Source organism: Zonotrichia leucophrys, chromosome 1A (assembly GCF_028769735.1).
Source record: "Zonotrichia leucophrys gambelii isolate GWCS_2022_RI chromosome 1A, RI_Zleu_2.0, whole genome shotgun sequence".
Classification (NCBI taxonomy): Eukaryota; Metazoa; Chordata; class Aves; order Passeriformes; family Passerellidae; genus Zonotrichia; species Zonotrichia leucophrys.
The window spans coordinates 63,516,355-63,540,326 of NC_088170.1; the positions used below are offsets into that span (position 1 = coordinate 63,516,355).

General features: G+C 38.7%; 1 protein-coding gene and 1 long non-coding RNA gene across 2 annotated transcripts in view; one reads left to right on the forward strand and one right to left on the reverse strand.

Moving 5' to 3' along the window:
• Positions 1–23,972, reverse strand: part of SEMA3A (semaphorin 3A) — a 236,677-nt gene that overhangs the window by 185,544 nt on the left and 27,161 nt on the right. The window lies entirely within an intron of this gene.
• Positions 655–22,792, forward strand: LOC135458081 (uncharacterized). Its single transcript, XR_010442848.1, has 3 exons — positions 655–776; positions 17,163–17,293; positions 19,976–22,792. It is a non-coding gene; the product is annotated as an uncharacterized LOC135458081 (long non-coding RNA).

Here is a 23,972-nt window from a genome sequence, read left to right on the forward strand (position 1 = left end):
TAGCATCACCAGGGTAAACATGACTGGTGCAGGATGAATCAGTTTCTGCTTCTTTAAATCTCACTGATGAGTATTACTAGATTGGATAGACTCTTGCCTCTGATATTCCTGAGAATGAATCTTCTAGACACTAATTTTATAAAGTAACATCTCTCCCAGAATGGCTACAGTGTGTTCATATATTATTTTCAGGCCTTTCATTCTCTGTCATATCAAGATACATCAAAGTTTAAGAAAATTGGCATTTAGTCTAAGAGTCTAAAATATGCTAGTATGCTACTTCCATCATCATCATCTCTGCTGTTTGTAAACACAGCAAAAGTACTTGCTCAGGTTTTGGCTTCTGCAGTTCACATAACTGGAGCTTTTATCCTGCTGTGAAGTATCACTGATAGCCTCCTATCTTTGCTTCCTCAGATCATTAATAACAAATTCTGCCCATATTTGGTTGCATACATAAAGCTGGGATAGAGTTAATTTTCTTCTTAGTAGCTGGTAGAGTGCTGTGTTTTGGATTCCGTATGAGGATAAATGTTGAAAACACACTCATGTTTTAGTTGTTGCTAAGTAATTCTCAGTCTAAATCCAGGACTTTTCAGTTTCCCAGGCTCTGCCAGTGGGCAGGTGCACAAGAATCTGAGGGGGAGCGTGGCCAGGAGAGCTGACCTGAGCTGACCAAAGGGACACCCCACACCATGGAGTGCCATGTCCAGTGCAGAAACTGGGGAATTGATCAGGAGCTGCCTGGGGACAGGCTGGGCACTGGCCAGTGCATGGTGAGCAATTGCATTGTGCAGCTCTTGTCTTGGGTTTTCTTTCTCTTTTTCCTTTTTTATCCTTTTCCTTTTCTTTTACTTTTCTTTATTTTGTGGGGGTTTTTAATATTACCATAGAAGCAGCTGCATGGTAATTAGTTACTGACTGCAGTTAAACCATGTAATCCTCATTCTCCTGCTGTAAAATCAGGGTTTCAAAACTGTGTTTGAAGATGATCTGGTTACAGTCTAATGTGTGTGTATCTATGATAACTATATACCAACCAGATGAATTGCATTTCATCTGTAGTATAGAACCTTATTCATTTGACTGCTGTGTGCAGACAAAAAAAAAATCCCACTACATTGACTAAACAGCACTTCAAGACCTCTTGCTCTGACAATTGTGTTTTATCACTTCAGTACTTTTATTGATTTCTTACTCATTTCTGCTGGGAATTCCATATTTATATGGAGATTAACTTTACAGGCATAAAACCTTTGCTTTATTGTGCATTTTTCCTTGCTATTTTCACACTAATATGATATTTTGGAAGGGAAATGTTGACAGTGCTAACTACTGAAATAAAAAAAAAAAATCCTCATGTAAAGAAAACTTCAAAGAATTGTTCAATTCTAAGCTGTAAATCCTTATTTCCTTTTATTAACCTTCCCGTCAGACATAGAATTTGCTACAGCAGGAAGCTAAAGTGATCCCTTAAATTTTAGGCTTTTTCTCTTTATGTTAAATCTTTCTAATGCCTACTGTATGGTCCAGGAGTTATTTTAATCCTATATATGACAGGTGAATTTCTATTTAGAGAGAGGTTTGGATTGGATATATCAGGTGGATAAAGTCTGAATCAGGGATACCAAGCCTCTCATGCAATTCTTAGCATTATTAAACCTAAGCAACTGACTGTGCAAATCTCCAATCAAAGCTGAATATTTTTCAGATAGATAAGAATAGTGTTTTCCTTCATGGAGGGGGGCAACGGGTACTGCTGCAATGCTGACAATTTTTCCCTGTCACTTTGGGTAACATGAACATTTCCAGTTGCCACCAGTAACAAAAACAAACAAGCAAACAATGCCACAAGCCAAAACTGTTATCCAATTCCTGCTATTCTAACTACAGAAGTTTCAACAGACTTCTTCTTTGCTCAAATTATCATCAAAAGAATATTCTTGTATAGCAGTAGAAGACAAAAATAAAATCAGCATAGTTCATACAAATTCATGTTTCTTACATTACATCAAATTGAAGAACTGTCTGCTTTTGATTGCTGTGTTTTGCTAGCAGTTGTATATTTGCTTTGGAACATAAGCTCCACAATGCCTTTGATGTGAAATGTCTGGCAGGTGTATCCATGTGCTCTGCACAAACAGCTAGCAAGCGAGGAACCTGGTGTGACAAAATAAGCAGACAAGTATTTGGGTAGTGGTGAGACATCTGAATTCCCACAGTGTCTTTGAAGAGGCTGTTGTGCCATGGCTCACAAGATTTAGTCTGAAATGCAGGGTAGCTCTTCCATGGTGTCACTAGCAGGGTGACACTGTTTTCTACCTCCTTGTTCTCTGTGCATTCAAGAACCTGGACTGTGTTTGCTCCTTTCTAGGACAGATAAGGAAAGAAATTTGATATTGCACTAATGGGTATAAAGATAAACTACTCCTGCCCCTGTTTGTAAATGTGATATTCTCTCATGCTCTTATGGCATATCTGATTGCAAAGCACAGAGGTACAGGCCATGTCTCCTATAGCTCCATCAGTATTCATTCTCCTTTTGTGCTTTCCCTGCCTTGAAAACTCCAAGTTTACTTGGCATTAGGTGTAACTTCAGCTCTGTCTTTGCACAAACCCCTGCTTTTAACTTTTGCTAGTCTGTCCATAATAAAGAGCAAAAGCTAAAATTCAGATAAGCAGACACTCATGATTTCCTAAGAAGGCAAATTTTTGATGCTGACAGAGAGAAGCTCATCTCAAGACAGCTACTGGGGTCACCCATGTGCTCAGAGAAACTGTTGAATCATGGAGAAGGAACTGGTGAGATGATTTGGCTCACTGCTGTGTTGAAAATCACCCAGCACATCATCTAATTATGTTATCAGCTTTGCTCCAAAGTGACATTCACATAACCACAGTGCCCAGGTGGACTTAGGATCAAGAGTGCTACTCCACAGGGGGATTTTCACACTCAAACTTGATTAGCACAAATGGTGAGTGTAATGAAAAGCCTCCACCTCCTGGCTGGAGCAAAGGGGATAAAGCCATCAGGATAAAACCCATCCTTTCACCATGTAACTTAGTGGGGGCTTCCCTTCTCACATATTTCAGCTACACAAAAAAAAACCAAACCCAAACTTCAGGCAAATTAAAAACAGTTGTTTTTTGTTTTGGTGTTTGTTTGTTTGTTTGGTGATTTTTTTTAATTGAGAAAATATAATTGCAAATGTTCCATAGAATTTTGAAACGTAGATGAAATAAGACTTTGCATACTCTCTTCCAGCTAACAGAAGTGACAGTGACTGGTTATTTGGGGGATGTAGAAGTCTATGGTGTCAAAAAATAATCCATGGACCATGCCTGGCATTCAGCAGTTGATCAAAAGTTTAGGAAACTTCTGAAGTTAGAAATAACTCCTTAAAATGTACTAAAAAAAAGCTCTCCATGACCTATGAGTCATGACACAAATGTCCTTTATGCCTGAATATTTCATTTTACAATGTTTTTTATAATGGAACAATGGAATAAGCCATGACCAAAACCTTAGTCATTAACTCTTTTCTGATCGACTACCAATTTGCAAAGTGGTGACCACATGATTCATATACATAATGCCAAAACAGGAGCAGCATGAATGTTATATTATTTGCCATGCTCACAGACTGTCAGATGGGGCAGATAGCCAGCTTTTCAAAATAATCACAAAGCTATCTGCACAGCTGTATCATATTTTCAGCTTGTACTCTTTTACTACTGCAACCAGCATCCAGTGTTCTCAACCCAATGCTCCCTTTGATGAACATGGATTTCAATTCATATTTCTTCTTGCTATAAATAAAAGGAAAGAAAAAAAAAGTGTGACTGTCTAGTCTGATCTATAATTTCCTCTGAAGCAATATTGCAAAAATTTCCCATTTGCAAAGCAGGAATAAAAGAGGGAGGTGATAAACAACAAGCACAGAAGTGTTGCATGGATGACATGAATAGATGAAGGGCCTAAACTAATTGTGAGAAGTGAGAAGAATGAATTGGAGTGACAACACATAATCAAATTCTCTTTTCATTGCTTCCTATCTAATTTCTGCAAAGCGTGTTGAACTCATGATTGTCTATCACTAAAGGACAGAACGTTTGCCTTTATTGTACACAAACTACTTCAGTTACTATTTTTCAATCTGTTTAATTAATAAATGAATTGCTGCTCCAAATTGTTTTGGAGATGCTGCACAGTACTCCAAGACTATAAGAAAAGAAAATGCACTGGCAAAAATATTATCATTTAATATAATGCAATTATGTTACTGATAACGTGGAAAACAAATCTATCACTGCAACAGTTCTACCACCCACACACCCCAGTCAGAAAAAAGCTCTGTGCAAAGCTCTGTGAGACACCCTGCCTCAGAGAGCTGACAGTCTGAGGCTGTGGCAGGAAGCAAGTGGGTATGGGCAAACAGATGGGCAAAGTGGAAGCTAGCAGTGAAATGGTTATGATTAGTGTAATAGTTTCCGAATATTTGATCACGAGCCTGCTGCGGGGGCAAAGAAAAAAAGCTTTTATTTTATTCTTCCATAAAGGAATGGATGTTAATAAGATAATTAGGGTAATGATGTAATTAAAAGCGAAGCTGGGGTCCCAAAAGATATGGTTTATAATATGAGTGAGGAATATTACCCCATATGATGCTTTTAATATTCAGTACAGTCTGGCTTTGAGAAACATCACAAATGCTTTAAGGCAAATTTAAAAATGCCGTCTTCTAAAGGGAGAATTGGGCTATTCCTTATTCCTTAAATAAATATTGTAGGAAAGTGTAGTGGCTAGAGAGAACAGGTTATCCAGTTGGCAAGGACAAGCACAACTACCACCTAACAGCTCCAAAAAGGGCACTTGGCAAACTCAGAGGTCAGGGAGAGCCAGAAAGGGAGTGGAGTCAAGCTGGAGAATTCTCCCTTCCGGAGCGTTTTGGCTGCATTGATGGAAGCACACTGCAATTGATACCACGGGATAGCAGTGCTCACCCTTTCCACTCAGCAGCCCAGCACAGCATTAGAAGGCTTTTCTGGAGGAAAAATACACTTCAGTTCTCCCAGCTCCAGCAGAAGGGAGAGTTGTGTTAAAATAAATCAGTCAAGCACTTAATAAGAATGACCTGTGAACTCCCTTCCCGTCAGAAATGGCCTTATTGTCAGAAAACTGCTGTAAGTGAGAATATTTGCTCCTTGAGATTTATTTTTTCATGATTGCCTAAACTAACTACCCTTTCTATTCCTCTGGGCAATGTGAAGTCTGTGTCAATGCATTATAAAATGGCTTTGTTTGCCAGAGCTCTTTGGCTGCTGAGGGTTTCTGAGTGTTCACATTGATTGGAATTCATTGGCCTCTGCAGTGTCCTCACCATCAATATGTTATATCCAGAATACAGCAGGAAGAAAAAAAAAAACCCAACAAAACACACACAGTAAATAAAAGTATCCTTCAAAGCACAATTAATCAAATTTCTGCAATATTAAGATAACTTTGAGGTATCTCTCCTTCCTGTAAACCTCTGTCTTCATAAACTAGATTACACAGGCACAAATTCTCAGTCCGTAGGTTTTAGCTCAGATAGCTTCCCCTCTATAGACAGTTTAAGTCAACAGAAAGACTGTCACCTACTCAGAGGGCTTTGGATCAGCTTTGGGAGCTCAGAGTTTTCCTGAAACCTGACAATTTAAGTACAACTACACCTATGCAGAGATAAGATTAAAACTACTTGAAAAATGGTACTTTTTCCTGTCATACTTCACAGGGAAAAAAAACCCACAATTTTTTGGCTGTGATCAAAAAAACTTTGACTCACAGCTCTTCCTTCAAATAAATGGACCTGAAAAAAAAAGTTAAAATCTTAGAAAAAGCAAGGAAATGTTCTTGATCTATTTCTTCAGTTGATTATGTATTTATTGTCTTAAAAGAAAAACAAATATAAATATGAAGAAGTCTTATTTAGGTTACTCTAAGACTTTTTGTCTAAACTGAACTGAATCAAAAAATTTAAGCCAAATTCCAATATGACCCAAACAAAAAAAAATACACATCCCTAACCTTGGCATTACAATTTTCTAAATGGTATTTTTTTTCTGCACTTGGAATCAGGAAAGCTAGAGAGGTAGCACAAGACCTTTGCAGTGAACATTTTTGTTTAAATTTCTATTTTTTTAAATCCAGTTTCCCAGAATAGGCACACTCCTACATGAGGAGGGAGAATTTCAAACCTGTTTTTTCCTGGTTCAAGGCAAGGGTCAAAGGCAGGACTCCCCCCTTCCCCAAGGCTGCTGCAACCATCACAATCTACAGCAGCCTTTGAATGCATTTTTCCTCCATTGCTCACGGTCTTTAGTTTTGCATAAAATACTTCAATATTTATTGAGACAGCAAGAGAGCGTGAAAATGACTGTATAAGACAGTGATCAAATCCCTGGGGATTTGAGGCACTTGGGTTCCCTTCCCAGGCCAATGAATTTTTAATTGTGTCCTAAAAAGTGGAACAGCCTTAAGAAGAGAGACAAAGCCTGACTCAACTTCCTGGAAACCGGAGGAGCTTTATTCAAAACCCTCATGTTATTTAAGTATAAGGAGTATGTAAGCCCCTTTCCCTGGGTTTGCTTGGCTGCCCTGATACCTGGGCCATAGGATTGAATGAGGTATGATTATAATATAGATCTCTCTAGTTTACAAAGGAAGGTAATCTGGGCATTTGACTGCTTTCATCGACAGTTTTCAATATATGCAAACACAAAATAAATAACTTTTTAAATATCCAAATTTCAGAAAGCTAATATTTTGATTCCTAACAAATTATCTTTCTTCAAGATGAAGAGTCAGCCATTTTCAAGCTCATGGAGAAACATTTTATTTTACCGCTTCCCAAAAGTGTTACTGATTTTTCTTTTTGGACTTTTTTTTTCCTTCAAAGGAAATGCTCTACATCGAAATCAAGTACAGAATTATGTTCAAAACAAACACACAGCTTTTGTCTCATGTACCCATTCATCCTGGAAAATTTGTCTATGAAAAAACATCTACATTAGAAAGGGTTTTTATCCTATTTTCCTAATTCCTACGGTTCCACACATTTATACTGTGATGGGATATGAAATGAATTAAATTCAGCACGTGTAACACCAGTGAAAGGCAATGAACTTTACATCAGGAAGGAACTGGATTCATGCTATATATGAGGGGAATCAAACAGCCTTCAAGTCTGAGTTTCATGAGACACAAGAGGTATGCACCTTTTTCATTATAATTGAATGTAAGTGCTTGTATGGTTTTTAACAACCAGTGATTGCTCTTGTGGTTTTATGGCCTGGTCATATGCCCACTGAAATCAACAGAATGAACTGTGAAAGGCTTCTGAGCTTGCTTAAAAGTGCAGCTCAGTGACACAGAACAACCCAGCTGCCTTATCAAAAGAAAGGATTTTAACAGAACGACAAAAAATAAATTTTAAAAAATCACTAAAGCAAAGGTGATTGCTTACAGAGTTTAAAATTTTTAGATCTACATGGTTTATACTTTCCCATGCTCCTTTTCCCATCAATAATCCAAGCATTCATCTTCTGTGAAATCTAAACCTTCTGTGCTTCATGTTTTATTCATCCTAAGGTGCTTAATTTATACCAAAGGACAGCAGAGGGGCTAAGAGTAGCCTGTGTAAGGGGAGATGCCTTTAAGGCTATTATTCATGCCCTTTGATCTCAAGTTTTCATTCAGGAAACTTTGGTTCTGTGGGTAATTAGAGGCTGCCACTAACTTTTACTCTATAAATTACAACAAATCTGGAGCAAGCCAAGGATGTTGGAGACTGTAGCCATGTTTTGAAATCTACAATACTAAGAGCAATTATAAATATGTTCTAAAACCCTGAAGTTAATTCTGAATCAAGGCTAGTTATTTTCTTTTAAATCTGTATTACATAATGTAATTGATAAATATTACCAAATCCAAAAGTATTTATGATTGTTTATTTTATACACCACTTAAGTTGACATCTAACAAACTACAGTATGATGGATGAAGACTGGCACAAAACTTAAGTTTTCCCATGGAAATATATGTTGTGAACTGTACACAATCAATTATTTCAGACAAAGCCCATGCTGTTTCCTCTTCTAAGACACTGCTACATATTTAGGTTTTCAGCTTGAAAGCCCATTTTGGCACCACTAATGAAATAAATTATGTTTCTTGTCAGATCTCCCACTGGGTGGCGTGTGGTACCTCATGTATGTTCATTTGTCACCCTCAAATAGAATAATACTTCCTGCAGGTTCCCAGAGCAGATAACTGCCCAAGTGGAAGTTAATTAAGTCATTGGTTCACTTTGCTCCAAAGGATGTTAAACTGCTGATGCTAAATGAGAGACTTATGGTATCACACTGGAGACACATCCAATTAAAACACCAGAAGAATTCATATATATATAGAGCTGTTCTCACAGATTATGGGCAAGAGACGACTAATAGAAAATAAGTAATTTATAATGCAAAACAAAACCAGAAATTAATCTCAAAGTCAGCAGAAACTGTCTTCTCTGAAAAATCTAGATGCAAAAAATCAGCTGAAAAAATTACACTTTCTCCTATTTCAAATTTGAAACTTGATGTGACATTTTGTTGTGTCGTGTTTCCACTAGTGATCTTTCTCTTTTCTTCAGTAGATAATAGAACCACTTTTTCTAAGTGCAAATTCATCCAAACCCAAGCAGTTGGTTTATTTCCGTAAATATAACCTAAGGGAAATATTTACAATTTATTAAATACTTAAGATTTGCTGTTAACAAAGTGACGGAATAATTCTAATTTTTTCCCATGGAAGAGGAGAATACTTCTGTTGCTTCAACAGTTAAGGTAAAAAAGTTTTATTTCTACACAGTAAAGTAGTAGCCACATAGCCCAGAGTGATTTTTTAGGCAGAACACAAAGTTCACCAATTCTTTTGTCTCTCTAGTAACTATGAGCACAAGGCTTCTACCCATTACCAATTTGTTCAGCTCCCATTACGACAACAAAACCTGGCAGGCAGTAAAATTTGACATTTTGCTTTACACTTTACTATAATCTTTTTTCCACTTGACAGTAAGACTAATTGAAGACCAGTGAAAGGCTAAGAACAATAGAAATTAAAATCCTTCTGCTTCTGACTTTCCAGTTGAAAATCATATTCCATTTCCAAATGGAATCTCTGCTTTGGGCTAGAGATGTCCTTCAGTGTCCCATGTGCTCATTGGGAAAAGTTTGGGGATGTTTATTGAGCCCTCAGGGGAATATTGCAAAATCTTAATAGTAGAAGTAGAGTATTTAGTTACCTCTACACATGATGGAAGCACTGTGAGGAGCTTTAGAGTAAGGAGAGTTTGTTCTGAAGATAACTGGATTGGCAAAACTCATACATGAAAAAAAGTGAAGAAAAAATAAAACAAAATATCTGTGTAATTTAGCATATGGACATAAAAGAAAAATGGACCAATTTTGCTGTCCTTGGAGAGGTTTCCTGCCCCATTCACAAGGAGTGGGCAAGGCTGGATATTGGATATTCCATTTTCCATTTCTATGAGAGGACTATATGCCGCCAAAATTATTAAGTTTGCATCACACCAACTTAATGAGAAGCTGTCCTCCAACATAAGCATAAACAGAACCTGATCTGCATTTTATCAGGGTAAAACATCTGGCACATAGTTGTGTATAACACAAAAGAGCTCTTTTGTGGGCACATGAGAGCTTGTCCTGTTGAAGGATGGGGCCCACAGCAATTCCATGCCAGATTCTGCCCTCATGGACAAAACTGCTCTCCTAAGTAGAGAGTGCTCATTCTCTGTGTACATCCCTTCAGGAACAAACCTGTTCTAGGCCCAGAATAGTCTGAAGGTCACAAAGATGAGCATGGTTTAGGACCTGTTATGCAGTAATGCAGATGTCGACTTCTGGTAACGCTTCCTGCAAATGTGAGGAAGTAAAACAACTTAAAATTGTTATCTGGGACTCTGAAGTGCCCTAACACCTGTACTAAGAGTCTCTATCTATTGAAGGTAACTCAGTTTAGAGACAAAATTGGTGCATACTGGAGGCAATGACCAACTTACATATTCTGTCTATCATTGAAGAAACAAGGATACTATTAGAAGTCCAGATTTTAACTGATTTGGCTTTCTCTAAACAGAATGGCAAATATGTACCATGCAAATTGCAAATTATTTGCAACAGCTGCTGTTTGCTAAATTCTCCTCCCCTTGCTGGGTTTGGTTCTCATTCACCTGAAAGACACAAGTGTAGGTGGCTGGTGTGTGTCCATCTGCTGCTTTGCCCCAGAAGGGATGGAGGGGTGGGCAGATAGCCCTCTTGGCAGGACTTTAGATTTTAATTCTAGATTCAGCCCTGATGTCTCTACATTCAGTTGGTAGAATGTCCACAAGACTTCCTGCTTGTCTTGTTCATGTAGCCTGGAAACTTTTCCAGATATTGATTGTATCTAAGTACAGTGCCCAACTCAATGGAACTGGTCAAAGCTGGAGCCTTCCTACAAGGAAAGTGATCACAATGCAAAATTACTACAGTAAACACATTACTACATCTCTAAAAATGAAATACACATTTATGGTGAATGCCTCCAGACAGTTTCAAAACTTTTCCAAGAAGAATTGCATAGAGATTGTTATTACTTAATGGAAGGGCATTTATGGACATGAGGTTACAATGAAATTAAATTAATTCCAAACAAATAAGGAGGGGATATATATTTCCAAGGACACCACATCCTTAACAAAGACCTCTGCTTTTATCCTCAGCACTAGGAGTTCAGGGCTGCACATAAGCTTTGATCAGCCTTAATTAACTCTGGACTGGATCTGTGTCTGTGAATTGTTTATAGTATCTTGGCTGAAAGCAAGATGCTAACCAATACATTTATAGAAAAAAAAAAAAAAAAGAAGAAAAAGAAAGCAACTCTAAACCAGAGTTTGATTTGCTGGATTAATATTATGCCAGCTAGCTTGAAAAAAAATTAGCCTTAAATATATTGCTGTTCATCTTACTTAAAAAAAGGAAATCCTTACCAATTGGGGTTTGTAACAGTGTTTTCCCATGTGCAGTATTTCTCTTGGAAAACTTGATGAGAAGCCCTTGGTATTGCCCTGCAGCTGTGCCTGGAGCTGAGTGTCAAGCACTGAGGCTCCAGTTGTTTTGAGCAGCCAGCTGGGTGTTGGTGGGTGGTTTCCCAGCTGGCATTCTCTCAGGACTTTTGCCCAGGAGTTCCTCTGGCTGTTGAGGCAGCTTAAGAGTTGAAGTGTGGCTGGGATAACATCATCTCACTGCTGTGCTCAGCTGACCTTCACAGTGTTTTTGTTTTGACTCATATTTGCTTGTAAAGAATTTGCTTTTTCTGTCTTCATATAAATACACAGACAGATGCAGGCCAAATCCTGAATCCTTGGCTTTGCAGGCTCCAAGCCCAGCCACAAATCCGAGCCCTGGCTGGGATCTGCGCTGAAGAGCATCAGGCAAACACAGAGGCTGTGGGGCTTTGTATGCACCTAGCCCTGGCACCTCTGCATGGAAACCCACAGGAGCACAGGTGCCTGCACTGATCCTGCTGCAAAAATATCCATGAGGATGTCAGCTCAGCTGGCAAGAAAGCCAGATCCTCCTCTCTCAACACCCAGCAGGACCAAGCACTCTCAGTAAGCTGTGAGAAATCACCTACACCACAGTAACACCCATAGTTTTGTGTTTATACAGTGCCAGCAATATCTGCTCAGCCAGGAGGGATGGATCCCTTCTTGTGGGGAATTCTCAGCTCCATTCAGTAATGGACAAGGCATAGCAGAGGCTTGTAAGAAACAGGCATCTCCAGAGAAACTGAGAGCAGGTACCAAACAAGTGTACATTTCTGAAAGCACCAGTGCCAAAACCAGGATCTGTGGTAATCATGGCTGGTTTTATTCTCTCATTCCCATACATTACTGCAGGCATCAATGAAGTCATAACAGTGTTACAGAAGTAAATCCAGAAAATACTGCTTTAGTCAAGGCTTTTTGCACCTCTTAGACAGGAGCAATTCCAGTGACCGATCTTACCTGCCAGAATCAAGTCCTGGGATTAGCTGTGCTCAACGATTTTCAAACTGTGGTTCTCCAAAGTGCTGGTAAATCATCCCTATGTGGTCTCTGGTCTATTAAACAGCATGATCTCATCAGCCCTAAATAGCTGAGCTAAACTGTGAGAAACTTTGAGAGCTGACAACAGGCTTAGTACCAAACTGTGGGCGTCACTGTCCTCCACAGTACTGTCATTAAAGCAGCCTGTGGGTGGAAGCTTGGAATCACCACTACTGAAGAAAAAAAGGCATTCTATGGCAATATCTACATTCAGTTTTCCCTGGGCTGGAGCTCTGGTCTCCAGAGTGTTGAGCCCACTGGATTGGATGTGCTGTGAAGGCAGACAGACATCCCAATGAGCTGGATGAGGTGGTGGTCCCAGCTCCTGGCACTCTTGCTTATCCCAGAAAATGCTTCTGCTCAGCTGCAAAGAGAAGTTTCTCTTCAGACAGATCTTAGGATGTGGCAGGTCTGACTTGAAACACTAATAGGCATCATTTGTCCCTCTGTAAGGCCTTCAGCAGTGCTCCCTTCAGCTGATGGTGTCGGGCTGGGTATGGGATGCTCTCACCTGACCAGATCCTTCACTGCTGCTTCCACTTCTGCTTTGTCTGGCCCTAGGAGCCCTAGAAGGTTCTAAGATGTGAGCTCCAATGTCTGCTTCGTGGTTTACCAAGGAAGTGTGCTATGTAACAAAAATGTATCAGAAAGCCCTCAGCGCAGAATGAATGCAAATATTTTTTTCAATAGAAAATGTTTAAATTTGTTTTTGCTGCTTGTGCCTCAGACATGCAGCAATAATTCGAAGTTTAATTTTACCCCCTGCCTCCAAAGTAGTCTCTGGTCCGGAGTAAGATATTTCCTCTCTTTTCTTTTTTAATGTGACATTTGCATGGATACACTTATAAAAAGAAATCATATGTCTCAGAAAACAAACAAACCAATACAAATAATTCAAACTATGCAAAGACAGAAGAAAATAACCCACAGGAGAATGAAAAATGATAATTTCAATGTTTGCAATTGAAAAATAATTTTGGAAGAGGAGTGCCTTTGTATATAGTTGGAACACTTTCACCCAAAGAGAATTTAGTCAATATGTGCTAGCCTATTTAAACTAAGATGTTCCACAGAACCATCTCTATATTGATGATAGTTTTAAATTTCAAGGTTTCTGTGGTCATTTTCTAATGAGAGAAGTAAAAAAAAAAATTAAAAAAAAAGATGAAGGAGAAGTACTGAAAAGCAGATCCTTATGATAGAAAAATATGTTTTACAGCAATTTCAACTCTGGAGGTATGGCAGAGACTTCTGAAAGGCTTTTGCTTTTATGCTTGTTTTTCCTTTTTCTAATGCACATCAGAAACACACTCCAGCTGTTTTCGGGAATTGGAGGTGTCCAGTATCTCTCTGATCATCTCCAGCTCATTATAATGTGACCTGTGGGGCTCTGTGGTGCCTGCCCTGCAGTCCTTCTGCTCCAAACACCCTGACTAGGGACTTGTTGCCACATGCAGACTGGATGGGACCTGCAGCAATTTTCTTTTGTGGGCAACCCAGAGCACAGACAGGGGGACCGGAGGCGCCTGCTGTACCACGCCAGGGAGTTGGGCTGCTCCCAAGTCTCTCCATCTGAAATTCAAGCTCCATTTGCCATTTCCCCCCCAGCTTTATTTCAATTTGCATACACCTATGGTGGGAGAATAGATGTACTGTGCATGAATGTCCTAACTGGCACACAAACAAAGATGTTTGTACATAAGCAAATTCATCCTTTGTTGGCTATTAGAGTCATTAGTCTCTTTCAAACACTTGAGTCGTTCCATTCATGGAGCAGAAAAAGTACCACTGACCTCAGCGACCCATCACAGACAAACCAGTGAGCAGACAGGGATGGAGAAAGAAAGCAAATTCTCACTTGGAAATAAAATAAATAAAAAATCGATGAGCTTAAAATTGTTTGTATAAATTGTTTAAAGAATCACAACACTTAGCTTAGTGAGGAAACTCATTTCTTTAAGAAATTAACGATGAAGAATGAAGATTGGGTCTTGGTCTGAAGCTCATTGTAGTCAATGGAAAGAATCACGGTTTAGTGGGTTTGGTGAATGCTTCCCACTTTCAAGTCTGCTTGAAAAACCACAATTTCAAACCCTTTCAACTATGCAAGGAGATGGACCATCTTTCCAAAACACTTAGAGATATTCAATATCCATAGACAAGGAAAGTCAGTTTGAAGAGATATGTTGGCACATAAGGGAAAAGGGGGTGTGTGGGGAAATGAAGGAAAAATAAGACATTATTTTCATGTCCCTGCAGAGTGGGATGCAGGACAGAGAACATAAATTTAGGCCTGTGCTGCTGGGAACAGGAGAGGTGTCAGAAATCACACATTTTGCAGTGTGTTCCTCTACAAGAAAGTCCTTTGAGAGAAAAGCCTCTAAGTGTGTGAGCAGAACCCATAAAATTTTACACCCACCCCCCCAAAAAAGGAAGAATCGAGAGTCCAAGCCTGCCACAGAAACCTCGACCCTTCATTTAAATTTGTCTGCAATGCTTTTACAAGACATAGGTTTAAAATGCTGCATGCTTGCAGTAAAAAATTACATCTATAACTTTTTCATTGTAGCAAGCTGTTCTTGCCAGTGCCAAGATATTATTTTTTATACACAACAGTGTGCATATATAGTTTTAAAATTCTGTACAGTAGTTGCATACCAAACTCTTCACTGTGTATATAATTTTTCATGTCAAAATGCATTCTGTATTCCAGAAAAAAAATGGAATATAAAATATTTTAATCATTTTGCATAAATTGTGTTTACTGTGGGTTTAAAAAAAGCCTTTTCCTTCCAACTACCAATCTGATTGAAAACAATTATGCTTCTGGCACAAGACTCTGAGCAATATTCAGCACAAATTACATTTCATTCTATTATTAATAGATGTGATATGTGAGAAATGAAGATGTATGGCTACTTGTTTCTGTTTATAATTATAGCAATGCCATTCCTATTTTCCTTCTTTTATATATGCTTTTTAGAACCTTTGAGTTGAATATCTATGTGTTTGTGATCTCTTATCCAAAGGGCAAAATGACAATGAAAATAAGAGCAGCTATCCTGTTACAAGATTAATTTGGGTATGATAAATGAGTGTTTTTAGAATGAATTGCATAGGTTACCACTTAAACAGGTCTTGGCAGCAAACCAGCCCTTTTCTTCAAGAAAAAGGGGGGGAAAAATGTAGAGAATGTATAAATGAGTTGATTGCCCCAGGATGTCTCTCTCAAGAAGGATTAGAGAAACCTACTGGGGCATTTTCTATCCCCACAAAAGCACTATTTGTGCTGCAAAAGTACACCCCGATAATCATGTTACTACAGAAAAAAGAAAATAAAAAGGTTTTCTGCTCCTGTATAACCTCTTGTAAGACATTTGAAGTCATGGGAGCCACTAAGTCAGCTGTGCACTGCAGGCCCAGCCTATCCAAAGAGTGGGAGTGAGAACAAGTTCTCTCAAATACTCTTCAGCAACGACATGGAAAGACAAACAATATATTTTCCTGCTATCATTGAAAGTACTGTGAAATTGAGCTGCACAGTCCAGGCACAGCTTTGTCAGGGCTGTGCAGGTTTTAACTCCCAGGTTTTAACTGCTCTGTGTCCTTAGGTTCAGGCCATGGTTGGCCTCACATGCTCACTGTAAGAAACAAACCAGCAGCAGTACTGAGGGGCAGCTCCCGGTCACGCACATTCTTACTCCTAAAGCTGTTTGTTCCAATTGAGACACAGGGATTTCTGAAATGCCCAATCAGTTGAGAGTAAGACTCCAGCATGGCTTAAGGCCAGTCATGATATACATTTGATGAGATGGGACATCTGTGTTTCAGTTTGGTCTCTTTATAAGAAATTTATTGGCAGGAATAAGTCTAAACCGGGTATGTGACAAGACAACTGGAATTTTTTTTGGTGAAGCCTTGTAATTTTTCTTCCCTTTGCTTTGTTTTTCTTGCAAGATTTCTTCCTATAGCTATTTAATGAAGATAAAATGTCTTCCTCACCTTGATCACTGCATTCTTTCCTCTAATCTTTCTCTACTTAAAACTTTTAAAGCTGCCATAACAGTTCAGATCAAGAGCCCAGTTCCTTTCTGTGAAATACATCAGTAGAAATTTATGGAAATATTATAAGAAAAATGGAAAGAAAAAGGGAACCATCCTCTGAGCAGAGTATAATCAGATTTTCTGAGGGCACAGCTGATAGGGCTCTTCTCCATTTTTTTTTTTTTGCTTTATCCCATTTATTCTTTACTTATTTTGCTCAAAATCCAGTAGCATTGAGCTTCAAATTATGCCTTTTTTAGATGTGCAAAAAAGATGCCTCATTAAAAAAGGTGTATTAGCTGGTAATTTTGCTGAGGTCTCCTAAGCCCGAGGTGATGAAAAATAGCCTTTTCTATACCTTCTTGTGTTAAAAGACTTGAACTGGGCATGGCAAGGAAAGGTCAAACAGTGAAACAAAGTGTAGCAAAAAGTAGAGACAAAGAGAATTGTCAGAAACCTGAAAAGCAAAACCAGAGATGAAAGACTGGTGATGGGCATATGCCCAGAACAGAATGAACAGATTTTTCAGAGGTGAGAGGACTTGAAATGGGATCGAAACAACCTGAACACAGATTCTGTCTCTTAACCACTGCTCTGTGCTGTCTCCAGATATTTTGTTCATACCAGAGTTCTCTGTTCATTAAAATTCATACGTCTACAAACAAGCAAAACAAAAGGCCCAAAACCAGATAAACAAACCAATCAAATACTGATGCATAACAGAGGGGAAAATAAAAGGAAAATTTGCCTCCCTGGCCCCAGCTGTTCATATTTATATTCACTTGGCAAACACTTGAAAGAGTTTCTATCTGATGCATTCGTGAATGTCTGAGGGGGAAAAAATGATCCTGGATAGATTCATACCAAGATATTGTTATATTTTGTGGCAATCACAACCATCTTGATGATATATTATATTTCTGTTGTTCTGTGTTTCAGCTACACTATGAATTTATGGGATGGAAAGGACAAGAATGTGGCTTTCAGAAGCTATTTTAGGATGACCTGTGAAAAGGATTGCCATCAGTCCATGGCATGTGGTTCATATCAGAATGTAGAGAAGGATACAGGTATTTTTGAAGTGTGAGAATGGTATGCTCACTTCTGAAACAAGTGCTAGAGGAACACTTTTGTTAAGTAGGAATGGAAACATGGCCTCATGGACCAGCCTTTGGGTAGAAAACAGGATGTCAGCTACTTTGTTCTACTTGCCCCTGGCACCGTATTTGCATATGAATGAACTGCCTTGAATTTAAATATAAGCCATCCAAAAGAGCTGGTGCTCAGTCCAAACAAAATAAGTAATTTCCCTGAGATCTGAAGAGAAGATAAATTTATTCATAAAATTATGACTGTGAATTGTGGTTCTGCCACTTATATTTGAGTGTTGAAGACAGCAGTCAAATTTCCCACTGTGACACAAACCACTATTGACAACAGAGAAACGTGTCTATGTGCAAAGCTCTCTGGCATGTATGCTGTCATAAAATTTATGATTGACTTTAAGACAAAGAAAATTCTGATTACTGGCACTCCTTGGAAAGGGTGAGTGAAAAAAATATTAATTCTATTTTTATTTTGCATTTCAGTTAACAAGACAGGCTCATCTAAAACCCAGTTAAGCAAAATATTATATTCCAATTGTTTTCACTGAACACTGGAACCCAGGGTCCTCAGAGACTCAGATGTTACACACACCAAGGAATATATAATTCCTGCCCCAAATAATTTGCAATATGAACCTCTGAACCATTAGTGCATAACCGAGACTTTTTTTAGACCTACAGATATCAAAGCAAGTACTTGCTTGTGCCTGAAAGCTGAAGACAGTAGCAGCATTTGGAATCAGAAAAGACAAATGAAAAAATGTCTACCATTCACCATTGAGACTTAAAGGAATTAAACAGAATGATCATTAAATCTTCTCAAGCAAGATCCTCTTCCATATAAATTTCAAACTTCCAGCCAGATGCAGGTGCCGATGCTATGACCCTAAAAATAAATCCCAAATTCTGCTTTGAATATTCTGAGTTCCCTCATTTTGTTTGCTTAGAAACATAGGATAATTTAGGTTGGAATGCATCATTAAAAATCATTTAGGCCAAGCCCCAAAGGGTTGGGCATTGTCCCTGGTCGCCCTTACCAAGACAGGGAGTTTTATAGAAGACAAATTCCCAGGGACACACTGGGCAATTATGCAGGGACATGAAGAGTATGACACATAGCTAAATGTGCTACAGCTCCAATCTCATACAGCTTTTTAGGGATATAGGAAGACAGGTCAGGTACAAAGTGTATGTGTGTCTGGACATACAATGTCTTTCCAGTGTCAGTATTTGATAGGGTTGGGTTGTTCTGCACTGCTGATCACAAGTTACTCTGTTCAAAGTGTCAAGGACTATGAAATCAAAAACTACTCAAGAAGTCCTGTTAAAAACACAGCAAATGCATCCCTCATTTAGCTTTTGGCTGTTTACACCCCATGCTGCAGATGGTGTATATTATATAGATAATAAACACTTGCAAAATGTCACATACCCTGTTGACCATTCAAAGCAATTTGTTCTTCTTGAGGGTTTTTTTTGGTTTTTTTGGGGGTGTTTTTTTTTGGGTTTGGGGTTTTTTTTGGTTTTTTTTTTTTTTTTTTTAGAATTATTTTTTCCTGTTTTAATGCTGCTTCTGACAGCAGATACCAAGTCACCTCAGTCACCAGAAAACAAGTGGTTCTGATTTTTCTCCATTGTTAGTTGGATGTTTGTGGTTTTGCAGTTCTGGTTGTTAAAGTTCATTCAAAAGCAGCCCAAGGTAAGCATCCAAAGTCTCTTTTTACATTCACCCATTTCTAACATTTTCTCCCTTCTCAGTAAAAAAATTTATTCCAGGCCTGCAGGACTGAAAGATGCTGTGGTCACCTCTGTGTGCTTTAAGAGACACAGGAGAGGTGTAAGAATGCTCAGTTAATGAGAAGGAGGAAATCCTGAGCTCTCCAAAGGACTTTGAACTCTCCCACTGAGCACAGCAAACTGTGAACCCAAAGAGCAGTGGTTGCAAAGGGACACACGAGCTTAGCACAGGCTCAGGATGGGACACATGCTTTGGAACTCCAACCATCCAACCACTACTCATGTCTTTATTAACTTAAAACTGAGTTATTACTCAGCTCTTCCTCTCTGACTATGCCTATGAAGCTCTCTGAAACTGCTTCTAATGCAGTGTTACAAGAAATATGTAATACAGAAACAACTTTGATCCTAAGTACAAATTGAAGCATGCCAGGCTATATTTTTGTATGATATTTTTGACCTTAGGTAATAACAGTTGTTGGAGAAGCCTGGTCATTTATACAGTGCTGTCCTGCAAGAAACAGAAGGAGGTAGTGAGGTTCCAATGAAATAAACATATTTTCTTAGGTAATGTGAGTCAGTATTTCTGTTACTGAAGCTCAAAAAGCCATAATACACAAACACTTTCATTAAAAGATTTCACAGATTAAAAAAGGGAAAAAAAACAACTTCTGGAAATGGGGATTTTATATAGATAAATAGAGTATTTATTGTAATGTTCAAACATTGGAAAACAGAGATAATGTCTACTGGACTTTGGAAGAATGTGGCTTTGAAATTATCACCGAAGTAAGGACATTTACTTTCACTTGGGCTATCATTGGACTTGGGCAGCAAGAGGCTAATCACATCTAATGTTTTCTCTCATCAAAATGTTCCCAGTACTTAAATTGATTCTTCTTTTTACAGCCTCTTTCACTAACCTTGGTCAAGGTACTAATTCATACAATGACCAAATGGAAGGAACTTGGAGTTGCACAGCAGGAAGTCCAAAGATCTCCATTTCAGCTGCATCCTGTTATACCTGTATGCAGTGCCAGAGCTGAACGCACCAACTCCAAAGCTTTGGAAAACAAGTTTGCCACCAGCTCAGCGATGCTAAAAGTGCCAGGGTAACCATTCTGCTCAGCTTGTTGCCACCATCTGGAACTAAGCAAATTTTCTAACTCTGTTTTCAGCTTCGATAACTAGATAAGTTGTGACAGAGTTGGGGTGGATTGTGCAGCCACTCAAAGCCAAAGACTGGAATTCTTCATAGAACACAAAAACAAACTCCACTGTATTTAATTAGCAGGAAACCCACACTTTTTTCCTCGATAAAAAGATGCAGATTTGCAAACATAAGTGACTTGATTTTTTAAAATTTGCATTTATTAGACAAGGATGGAAATCCATTGACCTGGTGAGAGAGTTTGTGTGTTTTAAGGGATGGTGAGAATACAACCCCTGTGGCTGCCACTACTGCTTTTATTTAAACTGCTCTCATACCTATTGCACTTCTGAATTTGCTTCTCAGCCTACAGAACACACACAAGTTTTGGTGCCTGAATATTGAGAAAACATGTAGATACAGAAGGACAAAAGCTATCAAAAAGGCTGTTAAGAAAAAATAAAAATTACCAGCAAGGTCTTAGCAGAAGCAAATCTCTTTTGGACCAGACTTCATGCGGTGAGTACTGAGAAACTTATATAATTGGACTGACAGTTTGTTGGTTTCTTTTCCAGCATCTGGTTGTCACTTGAACTACAATGCAGCTCCAATTATATTTTATAGGGAGCAATTTCATTTTTATAGTTTAGGAATCCTTTGGAATTAGTTTGTGAAAAGAAATAAAATATTAAAAAAAAAAAGAAAAGAAGAAAAAGAAAAAGAAGAAAAAGATTGGCTGGCCTCAGAGCTTCTAAAGAGAAAGTGATATCAGAAATCCTAACCCAGACTGGCTGCTTATAATAGCTGCTACTGAAACTGTTAATTCAAAGCAGTGCCCTGAAATATCTATCAGTCTTGTCCTCCCTGCCCATTTAAGGGGAAAGAATGAAATCCCAACAAATTATTGGGGAACAGTCCAAAAGTCTCATCTCTCCTCTCTGCACAAGCTAGTATGCTTCAGGAACAAAGACCTCAAATGACAAAATGACTCCTTCTTTTTCTCTTCTAAGTAAATCCATCCTCTTGGTGCTGGAATTAAGGACAAAAATATTGTCCTTCATCCTGAATGCAGCACAACCCCTCTGATCTCTTGCTTACAGAAGATGGATGTCCAACTTCTACAGAGCAGCAAAATTAATAACACTCTGTGTTTGTGGAGAGTAACCTATCTTTCCAGCCTCAGATACCCAGCAGCTCTCCTCAGTGAAAGTTTGGGAAATTTCATCTTTGGGAGACTGCAGTACACAGGCTTTTCTTAGAGATGGTCTTTGCTTCAAGAGCTGATTCCTGACAGTAGCTTTAGTCTGTACAACAGCATTTCCTGGTGCACGCTATTCTGACCTGAGTTTATTTTATACAGCACAGCAATTTACAGTGGCCTTTTACCTAAGCAAGGCAGCAGTGGGGAGGTGGGTTGGGCAGGAGGAGGTGCAACAGTGACAGGAAGATGCAGGGCAATTCAGTAGCTCCTTTTTCTGCTGTCAGCAGTGAGACAGGGACAGTAAGTTACAGCCTGAATGTCACCAAGCACCACTGACCCCTGCCAAGCTGAATTACCTTCCAGGGTAACCTTCAGTTCTATTCTAGCTAATAAAATGATATTTTTGGAATGTACAAGGAAAAGGTGTTGATGCAAATATGCCATAGAGATCCTGTGATTAAACAAGATGCTGAGTATGAGTTTGTGCAGGTCTCCTAACTCACGTGCAGCTTCACACATCTTTTGGATATCCTGCTTTTGGAGGCAAAAAAGAATAAGAAGAATAAGACTCTCCCCTACACTACACTGACACGACACAAAAACAAGTATCTGTACATCAGGTTTGTTATACCATGGAAATTGTTATGCTATGGAAGCATTTTCTATTTGTGTTCTCATATCTAGTTGCCTGCTCGTCTATAAAAAAATGCCTACACTATCACATTTATGTCCTTCTTGCATCTAGGGAGCCAGCATTAGAGGATACATAAATCATGACATGGTCCAGTAGTCTATTAATTTGGAGGAAGGAAAGGAAATTTATTTAATTATGCAAGTGGCATACTACACTGCTGTTACACAGTCAAGTGGCAGTTTTTGTATTAACTATTCAGATTCAAATGCTTCTGAATTGTAACAGAAAGCACATTTCCACTAGGCCTTCATACTGTCTTGTCATAGACAAATCAGAAAAAAATCAGGCTCTTGTTTTCTTTACCATATAACCTAGGACAGGTACCAGTCTTTTCCTCCATTCACTCAGAACCACAGCCAAATCAGTGGCCTTTTAGATGACTTTACCTGTATTTTTATTTATAGCTTCAACCTTTTCATGGCAGATGCTCACAAATAATAAGCCTGTTCTAATAGCACAATACAGCTTTAGAGTTTTAAATAAAGAATAGTCCCATTGACTCTGAGAGCTTTCCACTCCTTTAAATCTGAAGCAAGACAGACCGAAATATGTTCCTTCATGTGCAGGCTGTGGTTAATTATCAGAGATGCATATGTATTTGTCTAAGAATATTATTTAGTCTTTACCATTTACAGTAATGTTTTGAGAAGTAAGAGCCTGATTCATCCCTGTGCAAGCTCTTTCTATGACCGTGAATCTATTAAATCTTTTTTGTGCTTGAACATTTTGGCTCCTTCGACAAGCTGTTTTTATTTCTTTCTCTTCATAAAAAAATAAGATTGGTTTGAGAGCTTTTTTGTTTGTTTGTTTGTTAGGAGTTTGCTTTTGCTTTTTTCATTTTTGTTTTTTTTTTGTTTGTTTGCATTTTGTTGGGTTTTGTTGTTTTTCTGCAGAAGATATGCCATATAATTGCAAGTTCTTTTAAAATTGTAAATCCAGTGCTTTCCTCCTATCCTATTCACTGATGATTTTTTTCCTTAAGCCTTGCAACAAGCTCAAACAAGATAAACACTTCACAGGATACAGAGAACTCTTTGAAGGAGTCACCTCATGTTGGGAGGTGTGACACAGGATCACAGAAATATTTCACCATTAACTTAGCAAAGATTTACATCAATAAAGAAGCAATTTTAGTAGCATTCCTTCAGGGTACATTTTGCAAGTGTCTTACATAATGATAAAATTAGACATGCAATTCTTCATTTGGGTTATCTGTAGAAGCCCTAGTTACCTTTCAGAAAGACAAGTTTCAATAAACACTGTTTCAATGCCTGCTGATGGAATTAAAACATTTTTTCCTATGCTTTCTTTAAACATATCATGTTTCCAGGACTATTTAAAGTGTTTTTCTCCTTAACAGTGGTGGAGCTACAGGGAATAAAGACTTCAATGCAACATTTAGTCCCACAATAGCAGCAGTGTTCATGCTGCAAGTGAAAGTTGTTTATGCTGCTACCTTCCATATTTGAGGAACAGAAAAGCCAAGGCTAGTGAGGGGCAGATCTCATCCCCTCACATGATGCAGGTCAGTGGAAGGCCAAGTTTGACAACTCAGCTGTGATATAACCTTGAATGGAGTAGAAGAGTCAATTCCCCTTCTTGCAATCTGAAGTCTGGAGCAGACCAAATCTGCATTCCCCATCACTCTGCTGCTGCACAGAGCTTTGTCTTTTCCTGCCAAGCCTCTGAGCAGAGGAGCGAAGTCACAGCTTTTACAGGCACATCGCTAGCACCATGTAAGTCCTGCCCTGCACACGGCTTGGAAAGTGATGACAATGCTGCAAAGATCAGACACCGAATGGGGGCTGTGTGGGGAGCTGGGAGGAAGCTGATAGAGTTTAAAGCAGTGACATTCCCCCAA